This window comes from Tenrec ecaudatus, chromosome X (genome assembly GCF_050624435.1).
Source record: "Tenrec ecaudatus isolate mTenEca1 chromosome X, mTenEca1.hap1, whole genome shotgun sequence".
Taxonomy (NCBI): Eukaryota; Metazoa; Chordata; class Mammalia; order Afrosoricida; family Tenrecidae; genus Tenrec; species Tenrec ecaudatus.
The window spans coordinates 126,066,278-126,089,916 of NC_134548.1; the positions used below are offsets into that span (position 1 = coordinate 126,066,278).

At 41.1% G+C, this 23,639-nt stretch overlaps 1 pseudogene; it reads right to left on the reverse strand.

Annotated features, from left to right (window-relative positions):
* Nucleotides 1-1,786: 1,786 nt before the first annotated feature.
* LOC142434639 (AP-2 complex subunit sigma pseudogene) lies at nt 1,787-2,185 on the reverse strand (annotated as a pseudogene).
* Nucleotides 2,186-23,639: the final 21,454 nt, after the last annotated feature.

The following is a 23,639-nucleotide window of genomic DNA, read 5'->3' on the forward strand; positions in this document are numbered from 1 at the left end:
ACAGGACTCTATTCAAACCCACCACATGATCTGCGGGAGACAGAGAAGGCTCTCAGCAAGTCTCTACAAGGCAAAGATTTACAGCCCTGAGACCCAGTATATGGGTCTCTGTGAGTGCGGGTGTACTGCAGGGAAGGTGGGTGAGGAGGTCTTTGGTTCCAGGTGCATGCAGTTTGCTGTGTGCCTCCCCCAGCAACCCTGCTTCTGGCTTCTTGCTGCCTGAGTGCAGGGTAAAGGATAGAATCGGTCAAGTATATGTCCCAGGTTAGCAGGTGCTGCAGACCTGGGAGAGTTCTCAACTCCCGACTTCCCCCTTTCCCTCCCTTTCCCTAGAACTATTTTCTTGTTCGCTTACTTCCCACTGATGAATTCAAAAACATAGGCCAGGCCAGAAAGCAGGAACTGGGGGCTGGGCTTGCTAAGGGGTCCCAGTGCTCAGATGTCCTCTGCCAGAAAGCCCTTCCCCCTCTAGAGAAAACGCGAAGGCCCCAGATTTTCAATAAGGAAACACTGGTGCAACTGTAAACCTGGCAGGCACATCTATGGCTTTCTCTTCAAGAAGTACACGCAGGTTTCCAGGAAGTGGTACTCTGTGCTGTGAAAATGCAGGAAACTCGCTTCTGCTGAGCCGTCTTTATGTACATGAATATAAGGCTAGCTTCGAATAATAGGCTTTGTGTTTGATGCCTTTGCATCTGACAAGTCCTGTGGTTACCGCCACAATCACCGATATTAGCATCCCCCTTTGTTTATGTGTTTGTTTGTTTGTTTGTTTGTTTGTTTGAACACAGAAAACAAACCCAGGGAAGCCAGGTAACTTATCTCTTGGCCACCAGTTGAATCCATGCCAGACATGACAGCTGCCTTAAACAAATCATTTTGTTGCTGGTGAAAATACACAGTAGAACATGCACGAATCCAACACCATCTCCATGGACCATCCAGTGACAATGACTACATTCTTTTATGTATGCAACTATTCTCACCCTCTTTTTGGAGTTTCTCCTTCACATCAACTCACAGCTCCCTAGCATTCCAATGGAACATTTAGGGTTGTCAATTGACTGGATGTAGATAATCCTTTAAGATAGCTGCATGCTCAGAGCAGACCTTTGTTACTTGTGCCAAACCAGTGTTTGATTTCCAGAGAAATATGAGGGTTGGTGCTACCATACAGATTCACAGCCTTGGAAACTCAAATAGCCTGTTCTCTGTCATATTGGGCTTGTATAAGTCAGAACCCAGTCGATGATAGTTGGTTTCTTTTGTGTGTTATTTGGTTTAAATAAGACTTTGAGAGTTGTGCTTAAAGCTTCTCACAATGCTTAAAGTTTCTCTCAATGCAATAGTTCCAAAGGTTTATCTTGTCTCGTTGGCTTCAGAAAGTCTGGATATGGGAGAATTTGAAACTCAGCTCTCTGACTTCCCTGTTTGATCAGAATCCCCCCCCCCTTTTCTTTCTTTTTTTTTTTTTGCAAAGAGTGAGGGCCACAGGTTTTTTGTGAGCTACACGCACACAGATGCACAACACCACAGGACTTCTGCATGATGACTCAGTAAACTGGAAGGGGCCTCTGCTCCCCTTGGGAGCCCAGAGGGGAATAGGGTGTCTGTCCTCCCTAGTGCTCCAGACCCAGCTGGGTCCCTTCCCCCTGGGCAGCTGGGAGGAGGAGTGGCTGGGGTGGGCCCCAGGCTTGAATAAGGGAATAGAGAGGGATGCCCAGGTGGAGTTTGTGGTGGCAGCAAGGAAGATGGGCTCCTGATGAGGTTGCCCCCCCCCCCACTTTCACTGCTGTAACTGCAGCATAAGCAGCTCCTTCAGTGCCTTGGTCTGGCTTTTCTCTCAGATGTCCCTGGCCAGGAGCATCTATCTGGTCCATGACCCAGTAAGCCTTATAGAAGCTGAACACCACCAGGTCTACCTCACAGATTTTGGGGAAATGCTCATTGGAATCCTCCACTCAGTTGCCGCTGGCCTCCAGGTAGGCCAGGGTGTTGTCATTGACATCAGTAGGTGATCTTCTAGTTCTGGGACTTCACAACGTTAATGTGCTTGACGTCTTGGCCGGAGGCCGTGGCATGCAACTCTTCGATCAGTTTCTGCTTGCTGGTCATCAGATTGCATGTATCATGTGGTCAGGCGGGTCTTGCCCACCTGGTTCTGGATGGGGATGAAGTGGTTCATGGTGACCCCTGCGGCCTGGTTCCCTGGCCTGAGCAGCATTCTTTTACAGAATCTTTGTTCGGTAAGACTAGGCTCTAATAAAAGGCATATTACTGGTAGTGGTAGCTGGGCACCACCCACTGCTGTTTCAATATTTAGATAGTAGTGCGGGAGTGGAGGTCTGTTTTGGGAAGAAAGCTATTAAGCAGTGCTTAAAAATCCTGAAAGTAAGGAGTCTCCGCCATCCCTTGCAGGAGCTCTGGCCTCCTCGGCCTTGTACCAAGGTTTCAACTCCAGACTTCACACTAACTGCCATCTACCCATAGTGACCCAATAGTACAGATTAGAACTGTGCCTGCATGTTTTTAAGAAAATTACTCTTTTTATTTTACTTCATTGGGGGCTCTAAACGATCTTATCACAATCTATACACATATCCGTTGTGTCAAACACATCTGCACATATGTGTTCATCATCTTTCCCAGGACATTTTCTTTCTGCTTGAGCCATTTTCCACCTCCCTCCTCTTCCCCCCCTTGATAATTTATAAATTATTCTTTTTACATACATCCATTGTGTCAAGCAAATTTGTCATCATTTTCTTTCAACTTGAACCCTTGATATCAGCTTCTCATTCCCCCTCCTTCACATCCACCATCGTTATGAACTCTTGATAATTTGTCATGGTTTTTTGTAGGTCTTACACTAACTACTGTCTCCCTTCTCCCGCTTTTCTGTTGTCCATCCTCCTAGGAGGGGGCTATATGTAGATCATTGTGATCTGTTTCTGCTTTCTCCCCCCAACTTCCCCTTACCCTCTTGGTATCACTATTCTCATTATTGGTCCTTAGAGATTTATCTGTCTTGGATGTCCTGTGTTTCCCGGTTTACCTGTACCTGGGTACATGCTGAAGTATAGCTGGATTTGTAAGGTAAAATTGGGGTCATGATAGTGAGGGTGGGGAGGCAGTATTAAAGAACTAGAGGAAAGTTGTATGGTTCATCAGTGCTATGCTGCACTCTGGCTGGCTCATCTTTTCCTTTTTTCCTTTCTGTAAGGGGATGTCCAATTGTCTACAGATGGGCTTTGAGTCTCCACTCCCTGCTCCCCCTCATGCACCTGGACATAAGTTGTTGTTCTGGGTCTTTGATGGCTGACACCTGATTCCATCAACACCTTGTGATCACACAGGCTGCTGTGCTTCTTCCATGTGGGATTTGTTGCTTCTCAGCTAGATGGCTGCTTGTTTGTCTTCAAACCTTCAAGGCATCACATGCTATATCTTTTGATAGATGGGCACCATCAGCTTTCTTCACCACATTTGCTTATGCACCCATTTCCTCTTCCAGGATCGTGTAGGGAAGGTGAGCATCACAAAGTGCCAGAGTATTAGAACAAAGTGTTCTTGTGTTGAGGCAGTACTTGAGTCGAGGCTGATGTCCATCTGCTACCTTAAGACTTAACATATAAACATATGTAAATAGATCTATTCCCCTATCATTATATATCAATAAGTACATGCCTGTATGTACACCTCTATAAATGTCCTTTGCCTCCTAGTTCCTGTAGCTCCTTTTACTTTCCTCTTGTCCTACTATCATGTTCAGCCTTCATTTGGGTTTCTGAAATTCCTCTCTGCTACAATGCCCTTGATCACTCCCCAGCAGGCATCATGTACTCTCCTCACCATCGATTTTAGATCACTAATCATTTCCTTGTCCCTGGATTGGTTGACACGCCCTTCCTTTCTTCTGCCTCCCCCTTTCCCATGTACCCCCAAAACTATTGGTCCCATTGTTTTCTCCTCTGGATTGTTTATCCTGCCTATCTTATCTAGATAGACCTGCAGTAAATAATTAGCACAAAATACAGAGCAAAACAAAGGACAAAAGGAAAGAAAATAACAAACCAACAACAAAAACAAGACAAAAAAAAGAAAGGCCTTTAAATAGTTCCAGGTCTGTTTGTTGACCTTTAGGAATGTTATCCAGTCAAGTCTGATGGGGTTCCACGCCATGGGCCCAAAGTCTATTTTGGGGATTCCCCAGGGATTTCATTGCTTTGCTCCCCTTGCTGCTCTGTTTCACGCCCTTAGTGTTTTGCGCCAGTGTGATGGGGTCAGATCAGGCACAATTCCTGTACTGTGGCTCCAGTGTTGCACCCTCCTGTAGTGCTATGGATCAATGAGGGACATCATGTGTGCGTCGCCGTGTGAGGCCAGCCCTATGGTCCTCTGTGCATTAGCTGCTCTAAACAGGACTATCTCCTCAGGGCTTGGTGCCTAGTAGTTTTTCCACTCTCTCCTTCCCTCTTGCTTTGCTCTGATCAGATGGGCCCCTCTGCTTGAGCTGTAGCTTCAGTGCTGTCCTCTGAATTGAATTCTTCTGGGGTTGGAGGGGGGCACGTGGCTGGGATTGGGGCTGGCACCTCAGACCTCTCGATTGGTTCCCTCCTACATGCTGGTAGGTTGTATTCATGTCTTGGCATGCCAGGTTGAAGCATGGTCCCTCTCTCCCTATCTTTTGAATATTTAAACAATCCCCTCCCCTTGGCTGGGTTAGTGCCCTCTTCTCCCACTACCCATGTCTTTGTTCCCTCTTTCTTTTCCCCTCCTGTCTAGTTGGCTTCCATATGTATTCCTGGATTGGGGTTGGCCACTGCCATACTACCTACATCTCACCCTAAGAATATATACTTACAGAAGCCCTGCTGGAGTACTGTTGCGTGGTTTCTTGTGTTTGGCATGAGTGGGCGTGTTTGGTGTGTGTTTGTTTGCATGTGTGTTTCATGCGTGTGGTGTATGTGTTGTGTGTATACTTTAATCTGTGTGTTTTATATTTTGTGTATGGTATTTGTGTTTTCAGTATGAACAGTGAGCTGTGTTTTCTGTTTGTTTTCCGTGTCTTGTCTGCTGTGTTGTGTATGGGTATGTTTGTGAGATGTGCTTGTGGTGTGTGTTTTGTGGAGTGTGTTCTGTGTTATGTGTATTGTGTATTGTGCTTGTGTGGTGCCTTGTATTTTATGTGTTCCTTGTGTTGTGTAAGTTGTGTTATATGATATGTAGGTGTTGTGTGTAGTGTGTGGGGTATGTGTTGTGTTTCCATGTTGATTAGTTTGTGTGTGTTATGTATGTGTTTTGTGTCATGATGTGTGCTTATGTTATAGGTGTACGTTTTGTGTGCTGTGTTTTATTTTATATGATGTGGATGTGTGTTCTGCGTATATTGTGAGAGCTGTGTGTGTCAGGTGTCATGAGTGTGTTGTGTGGTGTATGTGTGTTGTGTTGCATGCATGTGTTGTGTGTTCTGTGTTGTTTGTGTGTGATGTGTGATGTGTGTTGTGTGTATTGTGTGCATTATGTTGTGGGATGTGTTGTGCAAGTGTGTTGTTTGTGTTTGGTTTGAATGCATCTGTGTTTTATGTGTCCTGTGTTTTGTGTTCAGTGCTCAATGTGATGTCTGTGTGATATGTTATGTTGTGTATGGTTTTGTTTGTAAGGTGTAATTGTGCTCTGTGTTTGTGTGTGGTCATTATATTGTGTGTGTTCTGTTTGTGTAATATGTGGGTTGTGTTTGTGTCATGTGTTTTATGTAGTGTGTGTGGTGTTTTTGTGTTCTATGTGATATGTTTGTTATGTCTGTTGAGTGTTTAATTTACGTTGTTTGTGTGTTCTGTGTGTTGTGTGTATGTGTTGATTCTGTTGTGTGTAGTGTTTGTGTTGTGTTGTGAATTTGTACTGTGTGAGTTGTGCTTATGTTGTGTAGTGTGTTTGTTGTGTGTTTTCTTTGTGTACCGTGTGTGATTTGGGTAGTGTATATTGTGCTATATGTAGTATGTGTGTGATGAGTTTGGTTTGAATGTGGAATATGTTGTGTGTGTAGTGGATGTGTATTTGTGTGTGCTGTGAGCAGTGTTTTTTGTTTTGTAGGTTGTGTGTGATGTGATATGCTGTGTGTTCTGAGTGTTCTATGTTGTGTTATGTTGTGTATGTGTGTTGAGTATGATTGTGTTTATGTGTCAATCATATTTTCTGGTGTGTGTTGTGTTGTGTACGTGTTCTGTGTGCCGTGTTGTCTATTGTGTTAAGTATTGTTTATCGGTGTTGTGCATGTGGCATGAGTGTGTTGTGCCATGTGTTTAGTATGCTTATGGGATGTGTATGTGTGCTGTGTGTGGTTTGTAGGTGTTCTGTATGATCTGTAAGGTGTGTGTGTGTTGTTTGTGTTGTGTGTTTTTTATAATTTTTTTTAATTGGGGGCAGTTATAGCACTTATCACAATCCATTCTTCCATCCATCCATCTATCCATCCATCCATCCATCCATTGGGTCAAGCACATTTGTACATATGTTGCCATCATTTTCAGAATAAATTTCTCTTTCTACTTGAGCCCCTGATATTAGCTCCTCATTTTTCTCCCGCACCCTCCGTCCCTCATGAACTCTTGATAATTTATCATTTTCCTCATGTCTTACATTGGCCGTTGTCTCCCGTCGCCCACTTTTCTGTTGTCCGTCCCCCAGGAAGAGCTTTTATGTAGATCACTGTGATCTGTTCCCCATTTCTCCCTCCACCTTCCCCTTCCCCTTTTGGTATCTCTATTCTCATTATTAGTCCTGAGGCATTTATCTGTCCTGGATTCCCTGTGGTTCCAGGTTTTATCTCTACCTGATACATGCTGTGGTCTAGCAAGATGTATAAGGTAGAGCTGGGGTCATGATAGTGGGGGTGGGGAATGAAACATTAAAGAACTAAAGGAAAGTTGTATGTTTCATTGGTGCTATATTGCACCCTAACTGGCTTGTGTCTTCCTTGTTACAATTCTGTAAGGGTGTGTCCAATTGTCTACACATGGTATAGGGGTCTCCACTTAGCACTCCTGCTCATTCACATTGATATGATTTATTGTTCTGAGTCTTTGAAGCCTGATGCCTTGTCCCATTGACACCTCGTGATCACACAGCCTGCTGTGCTCCTTCTATGTGGCCTTTGCTGCTTCTGAGCTAGATGGCCGCTTGTTTATCTTTGAGTCTTTAAGTCCCCAGATGCTATATCTTTTGAGAGCTGGGCAGCATAAGCTTTCTTTACCACATTTGCTTATGCACCTATTTTGTCTTCAGTGTTGTGTGTAGTGTGAAGTGTTGTGTGTGTTGTGTGTTCTGAGTGTCCAATGTTGTTTTATGTTCATCCACCAGCAAAGACTTTGAGACTAAGCCAAAACTAAAATTGATTCGAGTCAATTCTGATGCTTAATTATCTGATAGGAAAGAGCAAAACCACCCCATAGCATAATCTTTATGTAAACTTTACGGAAGCAGACTGCGACATCTTTCTCCCACAGAGTGGCAGGTGGGTTCAAATGGACAACCTTTTAGTTAGAAGTTTATGGCTTTAACCACCACACCATTTGTTGATGCTATAAATGTGATAGAGTTCCTACCATGTACCAGATATCAATGTACATGCTGAGAATTGAAGTCAATTACTAAAACAGATAACATCTCTGCATCAGTAAGTTTATAATCTGATACTGGAAGAGAGGGAATCGTTAAAGATATACAAATTTAGGTAGGCAACTCAGTGTAGGTAAGCATTTTCATTCCGGTTTAAGTGATGAAGAAACAGAAAGGTTAAGTCACTTAAGTACTCTTCTGCAACTGGCAGATAGTAGGGCTGGGATCCAACCTTAATCTACATCAGTCTTTCTGCTACAAAATGCTGTAACTCAGAATAAGTCCTGCACACTGAAAGGAAGAGAAATAGATGATTCATTTTGGAATTAAATCATAGTCTCTTGGATAGGACTTATCTGGTTCTGATCCTTACAGAAGAGACATTTTAAACAGAATTTATACTGAGATGCAAACAATGCACTGAGTTGTATTTGGGATCAGCTTTGTTTGACTATATAGGCATTGAGAATGATGTAAAAAGACATGTAAGGTATTTCTAGGAAGAACATGGATAGCAGATGATAGATCTGGACCATCCTGCTTGTATTCCATAAAAACATCGGTTTGGTTTAACTTTTTTGTTCTTGCTGCTTTTAATCGAGGAGATGTTTCATGGTTGTGGTTTAGAAAGCTCAACCTCACTACTGTGAATGTAAAGGGAAGATGATATCACAGTGTGCAAGAAGAAAGAATGTTTTGAATCTGATTGTGGTAGCCATTACATAATAATGCTTGATGTGCTTGAACTATGGAATAAGATATCTGTATTACCTCCTGATACAAAGAGGAAAACGTAAATGAAGAATAACCAGCACATGTTCGTCCTCCAGGACTCACGAAGAAGTCAGAAGCTGGGATTCTGTAATCCAGCCAACCTGCAAACAGCAGCAGTAAGCTGCAGAAAGCTTCATTGCTAAGTCTATAATAGAAAACTCCAGAACACAATCACTTCCAGTGGACATTGCCATGCTTCCTAGGTAACACTGACAGTCATGGAAGTAGGGATTGCAGTGGGGGAAGCTATTTTCAGTGTCCAACTCATGAAAAATCTGTAACTGTGAGTTATCTCAGATAATTTATTTTATGATACACTACAAATAACAGCACATTTTATCAAGTCCCTAAAGCTACATTTGCATGGAAAATTTTTTAAATTCATTGAGCACTGTCCTTCTTTCTTAAGCAAATACTGCTAAATCCCAAATCATCTTTTAGTATACTCAATTGTCATTTAGCCCTTTGCTCACTTTTACAGAGTTAATTTATTTTTCACTTTCTTTTTGAACATCCTATTGTACTTTGAATATCCTATGACTATTGCTGGTGTATAGTAAGCTACATCTTAGGCAGCTCACCTCAAGGTCCACCTTTCATACCTACCAGCCACTCTTGAGCAGAAAAACGGGGCTTTCTATTCCTCTAAAAGTGTGCAGTCTCCGAAAACCTACATATGGTTATTATGAGTTAGGATCAACCGGACGGCACTGGTTCTTTGGGGGTTTGGTCATTGATTGTATTATTCTAAAAGAGGAACTATTTATAAGGAAGTACTCATACGAAACCAGAGCTACAATTCTATTAGCAGTGCCAAGAGACTCGGGGAATATATTTTCATAGAAAATAATACTATAATTAAAAGAAATAAATCCTTTCTCTTTATAAAGACAATAATGGTTCCATTTTCAGAATGATCATTTATTTTTGGCATTTTGTGTACTATATAAAGTAAATCTAATATTTTCATTGTTTATAGATCTTATATTCAAATTATGTATATATATGTGTTATTTATGTATACTTCCAACAACTATATCTATTGCCCAATGCCATCAAGTCAATTCAAAATATACCTCTCTGTCCACATTAACCTAGCTAGAAAATTTTAATCAACTAGTAAATGTTAAAATAAAAACTGAAATATCAGAAATAATTTTTGTGTTCTGAGCTCAGAAAAGGGTGCTATATACATTGATTTAAAAATCAAAACCTGTAGCTAATTTCAAGTCATATTGCTATGTAATATCAAGGAAAAATATGTGAAAGGAATTTAATTAGTTCTTAAAGATATATAGAATCACAAAAGTACTTAAACTATGTACATGAATTTGCTGATGAGTCTTAGTATTACTAAATACATTAGCATGGTTATAAATATTACTAGTGCTTATCAAAACATCAGTCCACATGTTTCAAGAATGAAACATGCCTATCATTTCGAGATATTGTCACTGGATTGGACTCTTAGCAAGAGAAAGATTTACTTTTAGAAGACATGGGGCATCATAAGAAAAATGTATTGAGAGATTCTTAGAAGGAAGAAAGGGAGTCCTGTTTGCATAGTGGTTACCTGGTCAGCCATTGAGCAGTTTGAAAACACCATTTGCTCCAAGGGAGAAAAACTGAACTTTCTACTCCTGTAAAAAAAATTGGAAAATCACAGGGGCACTTGCAATTTGCCCTACAGGGTGGCTATGAGTTGGCATCAACATCATGGTAGAGAATTTGTTTGGGGGTTTTAAGAGGAAAAAAACTGTACTAGGCAGCGTGGCCAGCCTTGTATTTATTGTCTACTTCACCACAATTAGTGAGGGTTCTCAGAAATGTAGTGCAAGATGTTCTCCTGGACTCTGTAAATCTAAACCTCCATCTAACTGCCTTGCCCTGCCTCAATAATACCTTCAACCCCCTGAATTTCAATGCCAATACCTCATCCAAATCAGGGTCTTATTTCAACAAACATGCTTAATTGAATAAATTTGCAACTCAGGAACTATATTCAGAACAAGTTTAACATAAAATCAAAACAAGAAAAAAAACTCACTGCCATCAAGTCGATGCCAACTCATAGCAACCCTAAAAGACAGGGCAGAACTGCCCCTGTGAGTTTCTGAGACTGTAACATATTACTGGAGTAGAAAGCCTGGTCTTCCACGTAAAACACTACAGGTGTGCAACAGAGCAGCAAGAGGATCAAAGCACTGAAGTCCCTGAGGAATACCAAAAGTAGACTTTGGGGACAGAATATGGCACCCCATCAGACTTGACTGGAAAAAACTCCTAAAGGTCAACAAACAGACCTGGAACTATTTATACACTTATTTTTTTGTTGATGTTTCATTGATGTTTTATTTTATTTTGTTGTTTTGGTCTCTATTGTTTTTGTGCTTATTATTGTTTCTGTATGTCTATCTAGATAAGATAGGCAGGATAAACTATCCAGAGGAGAAAACAACAGGACTGATGATTCTGGGAGGACAGAGGAGAGGGGGAGGTGAGGAAAATGAAGTGGATATTAACAAATCCAGGGACAAGGGAACAACAAGCGATGTAAAATCAATGGTGAGGCAGGCATAGGATTTCTGGTAAGGCTTGATCAAGGGCAGTATAAAGGAGAGGAATTACTGAAACACGAATGAAGGCCAAACATAGTAGTGGGACAAGAGGGAAGTAAAAGGAAATAGAGGGAGAAACTTGGAGGCAAAGGACATTTATAGAGGTCTAAATAGAGGCCTGTACATATGTAAATATATCTAAATATAACAATAAGGAAATATATCTATGAACATATATTTATATATTAAATATTAAGGTAGCAGATGGAAATTGGGCCTCCACTCAAGTACTCCCTCAATGCAAGAACACTTTGTTCTAATAACCTGGCATCCCATGATGCTCACCTTCCTGGCACGATCACTGAAGACAAAGCGGGTATATAAGCAAATGTGGTGAAGAAAGCTGATGGTGCCCCGCTATCAAAAGATATAGCATCTGTTGTCTTAAAAGCTTGAAGATAAACAAGTGGCCATCTAGCTGAGAAGCAATAAAGGTCACATGGAAGAAGCATACCAGCCTGTGTGATCATGAGACATCGATGGGATAAAGTATCGGGCATCAAAGACTCAGAACAAAACAAAAAAATCATATTGTGAATGAGGGCAAGTGCAGAGTGGAGACCCAAACCCCATCTGTAGACAGTTGGACATCTCCTTACAGAGGGTCACAAGGAAAAGAGCCAGTCAGGGTGCCATATAACACCGATGAAACACACAACTTTCCTCTAGTTCTTTAATGCTTCCTATCCCCCAATAAAATGATAAAAAGAAAAGCCTGGTGATCTTTCTCCCATGGAGTCTCTGGTGATTTCAAATGGCAACAAGCTTAGTGTAATCACTAAGCCACCAAGGATCCTAAATTTATTTTAACGATGTGTAGATTACTTTTATTCCTTTGCACTGGAAAGGGCACCTATTCTGATAGAACCTTAGGAAATCCCAAGTATTATAGACACTGTGTTTATGTTCATATATGGGTGCTATGTGAAGCTTTCATCTTTGGATCTTTCACATACGTGACATATATGTACTAGAATACAATGTTGAAATAATGAAATTAATCTACAAAAAATGAGTTATTTATCATGGGCATGTGCAATATTAGAAGGCTTTGTTGACCGTGTGGACTAACATTTTCTTTTTACAAAGGACTAAAGTAAGTTTCAGAGAACTGATTTGGTTAAAGACACAGTGAAAGTTAATGGACTTGCCTAAGGTAGAGAGTAGATCTTCTGATTTTTAATCTGGAAATTTTCCAAGCACCAGGACTTATCGTTTTCATTTGATTAGTATTTTATCTAGCTAAAGGAGATAAGATCAAGCACCAAATGATGGCAATAGGTGAAGAGATAAAATTGAAGAAAATCTAATGCATGATTGATATCTTGAGATTATATGTGAAATGCATTCTCTTTATATACATAGATAAAACCTACTTTAAAATATCTATGTTTTTGAGGAACTGATGCTAAGGGCTCAAGTAGAAGGCAAATGTTTTGAGAATGACGATGGCAACAAATGTACTAATGTGCTTGACACAGTGGATGGATGGATGGATTGTAGTAGCACCCCAAAAATGATTTTTAAAATATTTGTTTTGATGGAATTAAATTTACTTTTTAGTTTCAAGTAGATTTTGAACTTAAAATGTTAAAGTTAAAATACTGAAAATATTATTCTAAGTTTGAACTTTCTAATATAGTGTGTTTTTCCTCACTACAAAGGACTGTATAGAACAGATTGGTTCCATCGGTCCTTTATGTCAGCGCTGAGAACCCCTGTTGGAGCAATGTTTAAAGCTCTTGGCTGCTAACTGAAAGATCAGCCGTTCAAATCCACTCAGTGGCTCCATGGATGAAATGACCTGGCAGTCCGCACCTATAATCATTATAGGAAACATTACAGGGCCATCCCACTCCATATGCTAAAATCGTCTTGTTTAAATAAGGGTCTACAGTAGTCTATTATTAATTGCATATTTGTATATTGAAAGGGAACATGTTTCAGAGTATAAAAAAACAAATTTTAAGTTTTCATTGTGGAATACTAAAACTTCCTGCTTTCTAATCTATGAATTTTTAAAGAACATACAGCAAACTAACTTGCAAGCATGCTAAGAAATAATATACTGAAATACTTGGTAATCCTTCACATGTCTCAAATGTAACATGTCTCTCTGGTTATACAGAAGTGTATAGATGTGTCTGTATTTTGGGGGATAGCTCCTATTAACATGACTTTCAAGTTTCGGTGTGGCAAAGGAAAGAATGTTTATTTTAAAGGCAGGAATCTAAGGAAGACTTTTTTTAAATGATTTGTTCAATGAAAATTAATTTTTAAATGAAAAGTGAATGTAGTCATTTAAAATATAAATTCTGTTTTTCAAGGTTAGGAAATTAATATCCCAACTCTCAGGTAGAAATAATGCTTATGTAAATGATTGGAGATAGAAGGCTCTAATGAGAGGTGGGTTGACCTTTCAAAAAGATTCAGATTCCAAAAATATCTGTGTCCTACCTTTTCTACAATCTGTTTTGTTTGTTCAGAACAAAACAATTAATATAGTTAGGAGCAAACTCAATCTTTAAAGGGAATAGGTCTGGGAGCCAGGGGACCCCAGTTCTACTCCATGGTCCTTACTAGATCTGTGTGTGACCTTCAACAAATCACTTAACACTCCTGGGCTTCAGCTCTATCATTTCCAATGTGAAGGGGTCTAAGGTTCCTTTCCGTTTTCACACTTTGTGACACTATGATTCCAATTCTTAGCTTTTCTCTCACTGCATTTGACACTTTGTTGACACACTGTCAGAACACTTCCCACATTTGTGTAAAGTGTTAGCAAAACATTAGCAGGTCAATAACAGAAAATTTTAAAATGAGGAACTTTAGAAGATCTTAAACTGGATTTTTAAAAGTTATTCTTAAACTATTTGATTCCTCAAAGAAGGTAGATAGAGAAATGGGTGGGTTGATAAACAAGTAGGTAGGTAGGTATAAAGATAGTTTTAAAAGGTCAACTTTGAAAAAAATCATACAGCGTGAAGATCAAAGTTGTGACATAGCTAGATGTGACAATTATGGAATTATACCAAGAAAGATGTATAGATAATTTATTTTACTCTATGTACTTCGGTGTCATTTACTTTTCCACAATGGCCATATAAATGCACAATTCTAATATTTAAAAAGAAAAAATTAAGTCTGTCTAGCCCTATGTAAGGAGCCCTGGTGATGCAGTGGCTAGCATTGGGCTGTGATCTGTGTAGTAGACAGTTCGAAACCACCAGCAGCTCCTCAGAGAAAAACTGGGCTTTCTACTCCCATAAATAGTAACAGCCGCAGAAATCCACAGGGGGTCACTATGAGTCAGCATGGACTGCAGGGCAGTGAGAGGGAGAGCCCAGGAAAAACTAAGATAATTGCTTCTGAAATCAGTTGTTTTCTTCAGCCCTCTGTAAGTGATTAACCTATTTACGCAGGCCTATCACTTATACTTTGTGTTTGAGGAGCACTGACTCTCTGCCATGCATGGGTCTAAGCTTTACCTGGCCTGTGCCGTTCATTTCTCAGGACATCCAGGGTGGATTCTCTTCACTGCTGCATGCTGACCCAGCTGTGGCACTGAAACCTATTCTCTATGTCGTGTTTCCCCTTCTCCTTGTTCCCCTTCCCCTCTCTCCTCTTCTCCTTGCGATTTGTTTCATTTTAGCAAGGAGAATCACCCGGGTCTATGGTGGCAGGTTTTGATAATTAGCCATTGACTCTTCCTCAGGTAATTCTGCAGACTTCCTTCATCCTTTGCCAGATCCGGTACTCATCTTTTCTTCTACTCATGTGGGCAAACTCAGTGAATTCTTTTAACCAAATCCTCTGCACATATAATCTACTCAGTTTAGTATACAGCACGTCACAAGTTTGGGTATGTATGTGTGAGAGAGAAAGTTAATATACATCATACAGATTCAGAGATTGGTGCTAAGGAAGGATTTTGCCATTCCTCCTTCAGTATTTAGTTTAAAACACAGGCATATCTTTGGAAGACATAATTTTGGGGAACAGAGCTACTACTATTTCCATGTGGAAGAGAAGCAGTGTACAGATGTATCCATTACTAATGAAGCTCATACTGGTAGCATAAGCTAACGATGAAGCAAATCCTTGAGAAAATATTCTAGAATGCCTGCACAGGCTATGTACTATATATACCAGCTGTGCGGAAATGAATTGAGACCATCAGACTGCCATTTTCTTTTGAAATCTTTTTATTGCCTTATTTTTATCGATAACTTATTTTTTAGTGTTTGTGTGAAGGAAGGTTATTGTCTTATTTAGCAGCTCTTTAAATAATAGCAAGTGAATTTAAAATTATTAAGTGATTTTATACATTTTACCTTTAAGTAGTAAATAAAATAAAGCAGAGTAAATGAGCCGTGTTGTTGCAGCCTGCTGAATTTTAAAGGATAGACTGAAAATTCATGAGATGATGGAGTGGGGAGTTGGTGGGGGAGCAAGGGCCTAAAATAATTAAACTGGAAGAGACCAGCTATAATGTGGATGAAAACAATCCTAAACACCATTTTTAGTAGTCTATTGAATAAAAACAAGATGTTTATTTTATTTTTCAATACACTCCTCTCCCCTTAAACACTGCCACCTAGTAGGGGTCCTTTGAGTGGCAGCCTTGGTCCCTGGAATGGACCTCTGGCTGACACCTTTCCCCGGCAGGCCTCGGCCCACCTGTGGGCCTGCAGGAGTGGCTCCTGCTGAGGGGGCCACACACACTGGTTCCCTCCCTCATCCCACAGTGTGCTAGCATGAAGGAAAATACGGCAGAACTAACAGAGGCGCATCTTACCCAAAGCACTAGACCACAATTGAAGTGCCAGAGATGGCATTGTCAGTCAGTACCATGTTCTCTTCTCTGTAGAAAGCCTAGCACAGAGAATCTGGACACAGCTACAAGTCAACTAGGTTTACAGATACAAGCCTACACATTTGAAAAATCTAATAATCCCCCCAATAGGCAGAAGGCTAGCATAGTTACCCATTCCTCCATATTCATACTTTCCAGTTCCCATGTGGACACATGACAATGCATGTTGGAAAGATTGTGGCAATTTCCTTTTAACGATACATATATTTTTAAAAATTAGTACTGTTACTAACATTTATGAATTCTATCATGTTAAAAGAAAAATAATATTAGCATTTAAAAAATGCAAACTTCTGCCTAATGGTAGTGCTCACGGTGTGCATTTTTAGGAAATATTCTAGCCTTCCCTCATGTTGCAAATCTCTCCAAAAAACAAAACATGTGCCAGTTAATGTGAACCTGATGTAGTCTTTATACTCAGAAGGTCAGAAACCCTGAATATGTGCTGCCAGAGACAAGTTCATAGGAAATGTATGAAAAACACATAGTTAAACCTTACAGTGAGCTCTAAATACTCCTAAATACACTAAAATTTACAGTTCATTATGCACTTGTTTTGTCCTTTTAGCCAAAGTAAAAAAGCATTTGTGCTTTCATTTTAAGAGAAATTTACTGTACATGAGGAAGCAAGCCACATGGGAAGAAGTGGAGGAAATTATGCTAAGAGAAACAAGTCAAGCAAAAAGGACAAGTACAACATGAGTCCGCTGAGGTAAACTTAAAAAAATCCAAAAGAGGCAAAAGAAAAAATGGTACCGTGTACATATATTCCTGGGGTGAGGTCTAAGTAATATGGCAGGGACCAGACTAAACCCAGGGATATAAAGGGTAACCAACTAAAATGGTCGGGGGAAAAAAAGACGGGTAGCTGGAGGAACAGGGCACTAACCCACCCAAGGGGAGGGTGTTGTTTCTATCTCCACAGGGAAAGAGTGGTCAGACTTCTACCTGCTGCTCCAAGACAAGAACACAGCTTGCTGGCATGAAGCAGGGAACCAATAGAGAGGCCTGAGGGGCCGGCCCCATGACCAACTAAGTGGATAGTCCCCCAAAAGAATTCATTTCCGAGGATGGCACGGAAGTAACAGCTCAAAGAGGGGGACGTGTCTGATCAGGGCACACATAAGCAAACGAGGAGGGAAGAAAGAGTGAATCACATCGTGGCCCACCAAGCCCTGAAGACAGTATTTCTGCTCAGAGCAGACAATACAGAGAGGACCATAGGGCCAGCCCCACCACAAGACATGACGTTTCTCACTGACCCATAGCACCATGGGGGACAGGAGACACACAGAGGGAATTGTGCCCGCCCTGACTCCACCACACCAAGGCGAGAGGCTGGGGCGTGCACCAGAGCAGTAAGCAGAGTATCGCAATGAAGTCCCCAGGGAACACCAAAAATAGACTGTGAGACCAGGACGTGGCACCCCATCAGACTCGACTGGAAAACTCTCATAAAGGACAACAAAAAGGCCTTGAACTATTTATAGGCTTTTTTTTGGGGGGGGGTCATTGGTTTTTGTTGTTGTAGCTATTGTTTTATTTTCTATTGTTGCCTTGTGCTCTGTTTTGTGTTTGTGCATATTTTTATCTCTGCATGTCTATCTGGATGGATTAGGCAAGACAAACAAGCTAGAAGAGAGAACAACAGGATGACAGTTTGAGGGGCTACATGGAAGAGGGGGAGCTGGGGGGAAAGGAAGTGGTGTTAACAAACCCAGGGGAAAGGGAACAACAAGTGATCCAAAATTGATGGCGAGGAGGGTGTAGGAGGCTTGGTAGGGCTTGATTAAGAGCAATGTAACTGAGAGGAATTACTGAAACCCAAATGAAGGCTGAGCATGATAGTGGGACAAGAGGAAAGTAAGAGGAAATAGAGGAAAGAACTAGGAGGCAAAGGGCATTTGTAGAGATCCAAATACAGGCACGTACATATGTAAATGTATTTATATATGTGGATGGGGAAATAGATATATTTACATACATTTATAGGTTTAGTACGTACAGACTTGTAGCACATTCAATCCAGCTACGTTGCTCTCTGACTCTGGGGAGGACACTACACCTCTTCATTCTGCATTGAGCTGCTGTCTAATTATAACTCACCTCCACCAGAATTCAAAGACCAACCACCAGCGGTAGCAGAATTGTGTCTGTTTCTCAGATGGAAGCAGCTTTGTGACTGAGGGAGTGCACAGGTAGGTTATGCCACTGTCTCCCTCGACCAAGTCATTGAAGCTAATCCCCTGTCCTTGGGGAACTTCAGCCCAGCTGGATGAACTTCATAACCTTCACTTGGGGCCTGGTACTAGCAGAGAGGAAGAAATTAACATTATTTACTGACTCCAAATATGGGTTTCTGGTTCTCCATGTCCACTCTTCTACCTGGCAGGAAAGAAGCTATCTCACCACTCAGGGAAACCCCATTAAGTATGGAAGCCAGATCGAGGCACTCTTGGAAGCAGTCCAAAAACCAGCTGACATGGGGATAGTGCACTGGTGAAAGCACCAGAAGGGCGACTTGGAAGTCGCTGTGGGCAACCGAGCTGCTGACGGGGCCGCCAGACAGGCAGCCCTGGGCACCAGCCCCTCAGCATTCATACATGCCCTAATTCCCCCAAACCAACTTCCTCTTCCAGATTACTCGCCAGAAGAAACAGTAAGAGGAGACTCAGGAATTCTGCCCTCACCCTGATGGATGATGGGAGAAAGACAAGAAGCTCCTCTTAACACAAAGGTTACAGTGGAAAGTCATGATGTGAAAGCCTTCCACGACACCACTCATCTAAGTCACCGACCTTCTTTGACCCTACTCAATCTACAGTTCTGTGGGGCCAAAGTAAACTCAGCCATCAGTTCCAGGGCAGTGCTTGGATCCTCCATTCATGGGTGAAACCCTGGAAACCGTCACAATCAGACCCCTCTGAGGCAAAGGCCACAGACAAGTACTCCTGTGAGCCATTGGAGGGTCTTAGGATGGTATTTCATCGCCACCCCAGGGCAGATGAGTGTTCCACAGAGAACTCTACCTCAGGCCCCTCCCAGTCTATAAGCCAGTGAATGCTTTCACCCCGGTGCCTGTGTTTTCAGTGAACAAACACCCATGCCTGTCAGTCCTAAGATTTTTAAAAATTTATTTCCTGTGACACTAACCCACCTCCAAGGGCGTGGCCCCCTTACAACCTTACACGTCTTACCTAAACTGCTCACTTGTTTCTTTTTTCAGAAGTTCTCAGGTTACCAAGGTCTCTGAACCAAGTGTGCCAGCTTCAGGACCAGCAGCTCCTGGACCACCTCAACCTTATCCATCCTGGGACCTCAATGGACAACCCCTTCCGACAGAGTAGGAAGGGTGTGGACCCAAAATCCCACTTTTCCCCTTTTGCCAACAGCAGGTAGCTAGAGATGTTGTTGCCCAGTACCCCAAAGATGTGGGTCAATTCCTCTTCAGGGGGGACATGTTAGGGAGCTAGCATAGGGACTGGGGTGTCCATTAAGCATGCTCAGAAGTTCAAGTTTCTGGCCAGAAAGGGGTGGTACTCCTAGGTGGGCATTACACCTTGATGGGCCCATCTGGGACAGGTGAATTCAATTCAGCCAATGGGGTCAGCCAGTATCATCAGCCACGCCTCCCAGAGAAGGAATTGAAAAGGCAGCATCTGGATCCCACCATGTGACTTCTTTCGTCTCTTGAGCAGCTACTACTGGGCAGGCTGTGCAGCAGTGAGGGGCCCTGAGAGAGCCTGTGTAAACCTGAAACTTCTTCTATCTTTCCTAAAACTCACTTGGATCACAATCCAGGCTTAGGAGTGCATTCTTTCTTGTGCTAAGCCAAGGTCCGAGGTGTTTCTTCCACGAGAGAGATCTAACAGGAACATGTTTTTTCTTTCATGCAGAAGAACAAGTAGCCACATTAAACTCCATTCAGTTTCCATAATTTTCATGCTACCCAATGCAATCACAAAACTGACTGACTTGTACTCTACAGTATTGCGCACTCTCAGCATATGTGTTAGGCCTTGGGAAAATATTGTACGTGCTATCATATGGAAGGCCTACTGAATTGCATGTTTAGTTATATCCTCAGTTATGGCCTATCAGCCTCAATTTTCATATTTTATTTTATTTATTACAAAGACTTTCTACATTGATATTCAAATTATACACTATAAAAATGCAGGATATACTGTTCTTTAGAATAAGGACATGAGCACATTTTAAAAAGACTGAGAAGTACACATTGCTACTCATTCTTTAAAAAATGTGTATTATTCACTTGTTTTTCCATTTCAGGTTTCCTGAGTCACTTTTTATTAACCAACTATTCAAAGGCGATTTCAGTTTGAAGCCTGTACAAAAGCGTTTCCCTACAGCACACCATGTGCCATACTATACAAACTTCTACTGTTGTCAGTCCTCAAAATCTACCTCTGAAGTTTCATGAATTTCATAAGGGGTATGTTTAAACATCTTTTATTTAATTGTTGATATTCTTATACAGTTGTATTAATCTGCTTCAACCATTGTGCCACATTAAGACATAAGAAAAACTTCAAAACTGGAGACAATGTCTGGATGGAGCACTCCATCCAGTACATTGTGATGAGGTAAAAAGTGGCAATGAGATTGAACCAAAGACTAGCTAAACCCACTGGATCGCCAAGCTTGGCTTTTAATCCTTTGTATAGCATTTTGCTTTAAATTTCTTAGCCTTCTGAAAGACATCAAAACCTAAAACCTCACTGCCAGGGAGTTGATTTAAAACAGCTCAAAAAAAAAAAAAACAGCTCAGAATTCTGACCTCCAGTATCCATTTATTCAAGAAACGCGGAGTTGAAACTATGTGCCAAACATTGGGTTCCAGAATGTGTCTGTTACAGAACCCAGTGGTTTACAGGAGATGTAGCAAGTATCAGCCATGCTCCATAAAAATGCAAATAACAGATTCTTGTTCCGACTTACCCACAATGACTTCAAAACAAGCAGATATTTTTGGACCTCTGGACTACAACTTTGGACGCTTCATCCAAAATAAATTTTATTCTTAAGTGCTACATAAAAAAAGGCATTTCGTGGCATTTTGTAATTTTTCCAGACATAAAATGCTTATCAAAATGCTCTTTTCAAAAAGGGTCTTCTGTCAGAATTTACTAAGTTCAAGATATCACTATTCCGCAAAATCCCATACTATTCCTTAAGAAGTTTCTAAGTGGAATTTCTTCTCTGTGTATCCACTTCCCTGGGCTGTGGTTCCATTTATATTGTCTGGATTTAGAATCAAAGGTTACTACCGAAAGAAATGAGAATTTTAAGGTAAAATGTGGTCCAAGCTCCTGAATTTCCACTTTCTTTTAACTTTTGAATATGTATCTGTGAAATCTAAAAGCTATACAATCCCATTGGTTGTGGAATGTGGCAACTTGCCATCCAGTCAACTGAGGGTCCTGAGGAAAGAGGACGCAAACATGCCCAGCACATTGACCCCCACCATGCTGTCAAACTAATTAATTAGGCACGTGGTCTGTGTGAGTTTCTAGCCACCGATCTTCATTTCTTTACTCAGAGGAACACTTCTCATTTCAAAATGAGCCCTGGGACTATGTGGCAAGTGTCTACAAATAAATCGGTTTGGTGTTTTACAGGTATCAATCAGATATGAGAACTCTTGAGATGCACTGAGGAATACTTATGTGAGAGCCAGACCTGTTCTGTGATAAACATGCAGGTTTAGTATAACAGTGCAGGGCTGCTCACGGTCACATTTTCTCTCATGAGGTCTCTCTGATATTGTGTTGAGAATCTTAGCATAAGTTTGTCCATTGAAGTCAGAAGCGAATTCATCTATAGCTTCATTGTAAGCACCCTCTTAATCATTAGGGTCTAATGCACTTTCATCATACACTCTCTGGTTAGGAGCTTTATCACCAGTGTCCCTCTCTCTCCCTTAGTGACTCTATAGGGCAGGGTAAAACTGCCCCTGTGAGTTTGAGATTATAATCATTTTTACAGGAGAATGCCTCAGTTTTTTCCTGAGGAGGTGCTGGTGGTTTCGAACTGCGGGCCTTGAGGATCATAGTCCAGTGTATTATAACCACTACACCACCAGGTCTCCTATCAGAGAAGATAGCTGTCCTGGTTCATCTAGTCCTTATATAATATAAAGCCTTGTGAATGATTTAATAAATAGACCTTGATTTTATCACAGTTAAAAGGCCTAATTAAGGATGTGGGCTGTAGGGGAAGGATTTCTCTGTTTTGGAGGAAGGTCCTTGTATTTTCTCTTCTTTCAGTCTCCTGGTTCCTTAGAGATCTCTGTGTGGATTTTGCATCAATCTTTGCCCATTTATGCTTTGTTTGCTTGTTGAAACTCTTTTATTTATCAAAAGAGGTGACTGCATACCCTACTAACCCTGTTTTATTAACATAACAAAGTCAACCCACTTCCAAATACCTTGTACACTTAAGCAGAGAGGTTCAAAGAAAACAAAACAAAACAACAACAACAAAAAAAAACCAAACTCACTGCCATGGAGTCAGTGCAGACTCAGTTACTTGCCTTTGGGTTTCTGAGACTGTAAGGGAGTAGAAAACCCAGTCTGTCTCCCTGCAACTGGTTGGTGGTTTGCAACTACCGACCAAGCGGATTGCAGCCTGGTGCTTAACCACGAGACTGCCCAGGGCTCATACACCACCAGGGCTACAGCAGAGAGTTTAGGGAGTCACAATTTGATTATTAACACTACACCTTTTGAACCCCCAACATACATGTTTGTCACGTGCAATACATTCACCCTATCACATTAACACACAAATCAAATTCAGAATCTCTTCTTTCTAAATCACATATATGAGACTTTAGGTGCATTCCAATCTGAGTAAAACTCCTCTTCAACTACGAAGCTGTGAAATCTGTAATACAAATTATATGTTTCCATCCACTCATATGTCCTTATCCTAAGTTTCTAGATTAGCATCGCACTGAGTTTGAAAAAATCCAGCTGGCATTGTAATTTAGCCACATTTACAATAGGACTATGTTTGTATTTCAACAATATCAATTGTGTCAATAAAAAATAAGACTTTATATTTCAGGGCACAAGTGGAAACTGAAGTCTTTTTATTGTACCTGAGCTCTGAGTCCGATGCCGTAAGCTCGTCTCTGTCCTTTACCACCATATCTATTTTAAGTAGGACCAATCAACCTTCTGGTTACTCTATACTTCTCAAACGGACAGAATTCAAGAAATACATCAAACAAATCATCATGTAGTTTTTAATCTTACCAATACTTGACTTGATCAATTGACATGGATTGGATTAGCAATGCCTTCTACACTAATGGAGGGAATTTGTCAAGTGTCTTTAAAATGTGAAAACTCATTCTTATTTTGTTTCTCTAGGACTACACTTAGAACCAACTGTTCCAGGCTAGTGTGGTAGTTACACACTTTTCTGTCAAGCTGGATTTGTAAAGTAGAATTGGGATGATAGTAGTGGTGGGGAGGAAGAAGTAGTAAAGAACTAGAGGAAAGTAGTATGTTCATCATTGTTATGCTGCACCCTGACTGACTCATCTCCTCCCTGCAACCCTTCTGTAAGGGGTTGTCCAGTTGCCTACAGATGGACTTTGGGTCTCCACTCTGCACTCTCCCTCATTCATAATAGGATCTTTTGTTCTTTGATATCTGATCCCTGATCCCATCGACACCTCGTGATCACGCAGGCTGGTGTACTTCTTTCATGTGGGCTTTGTT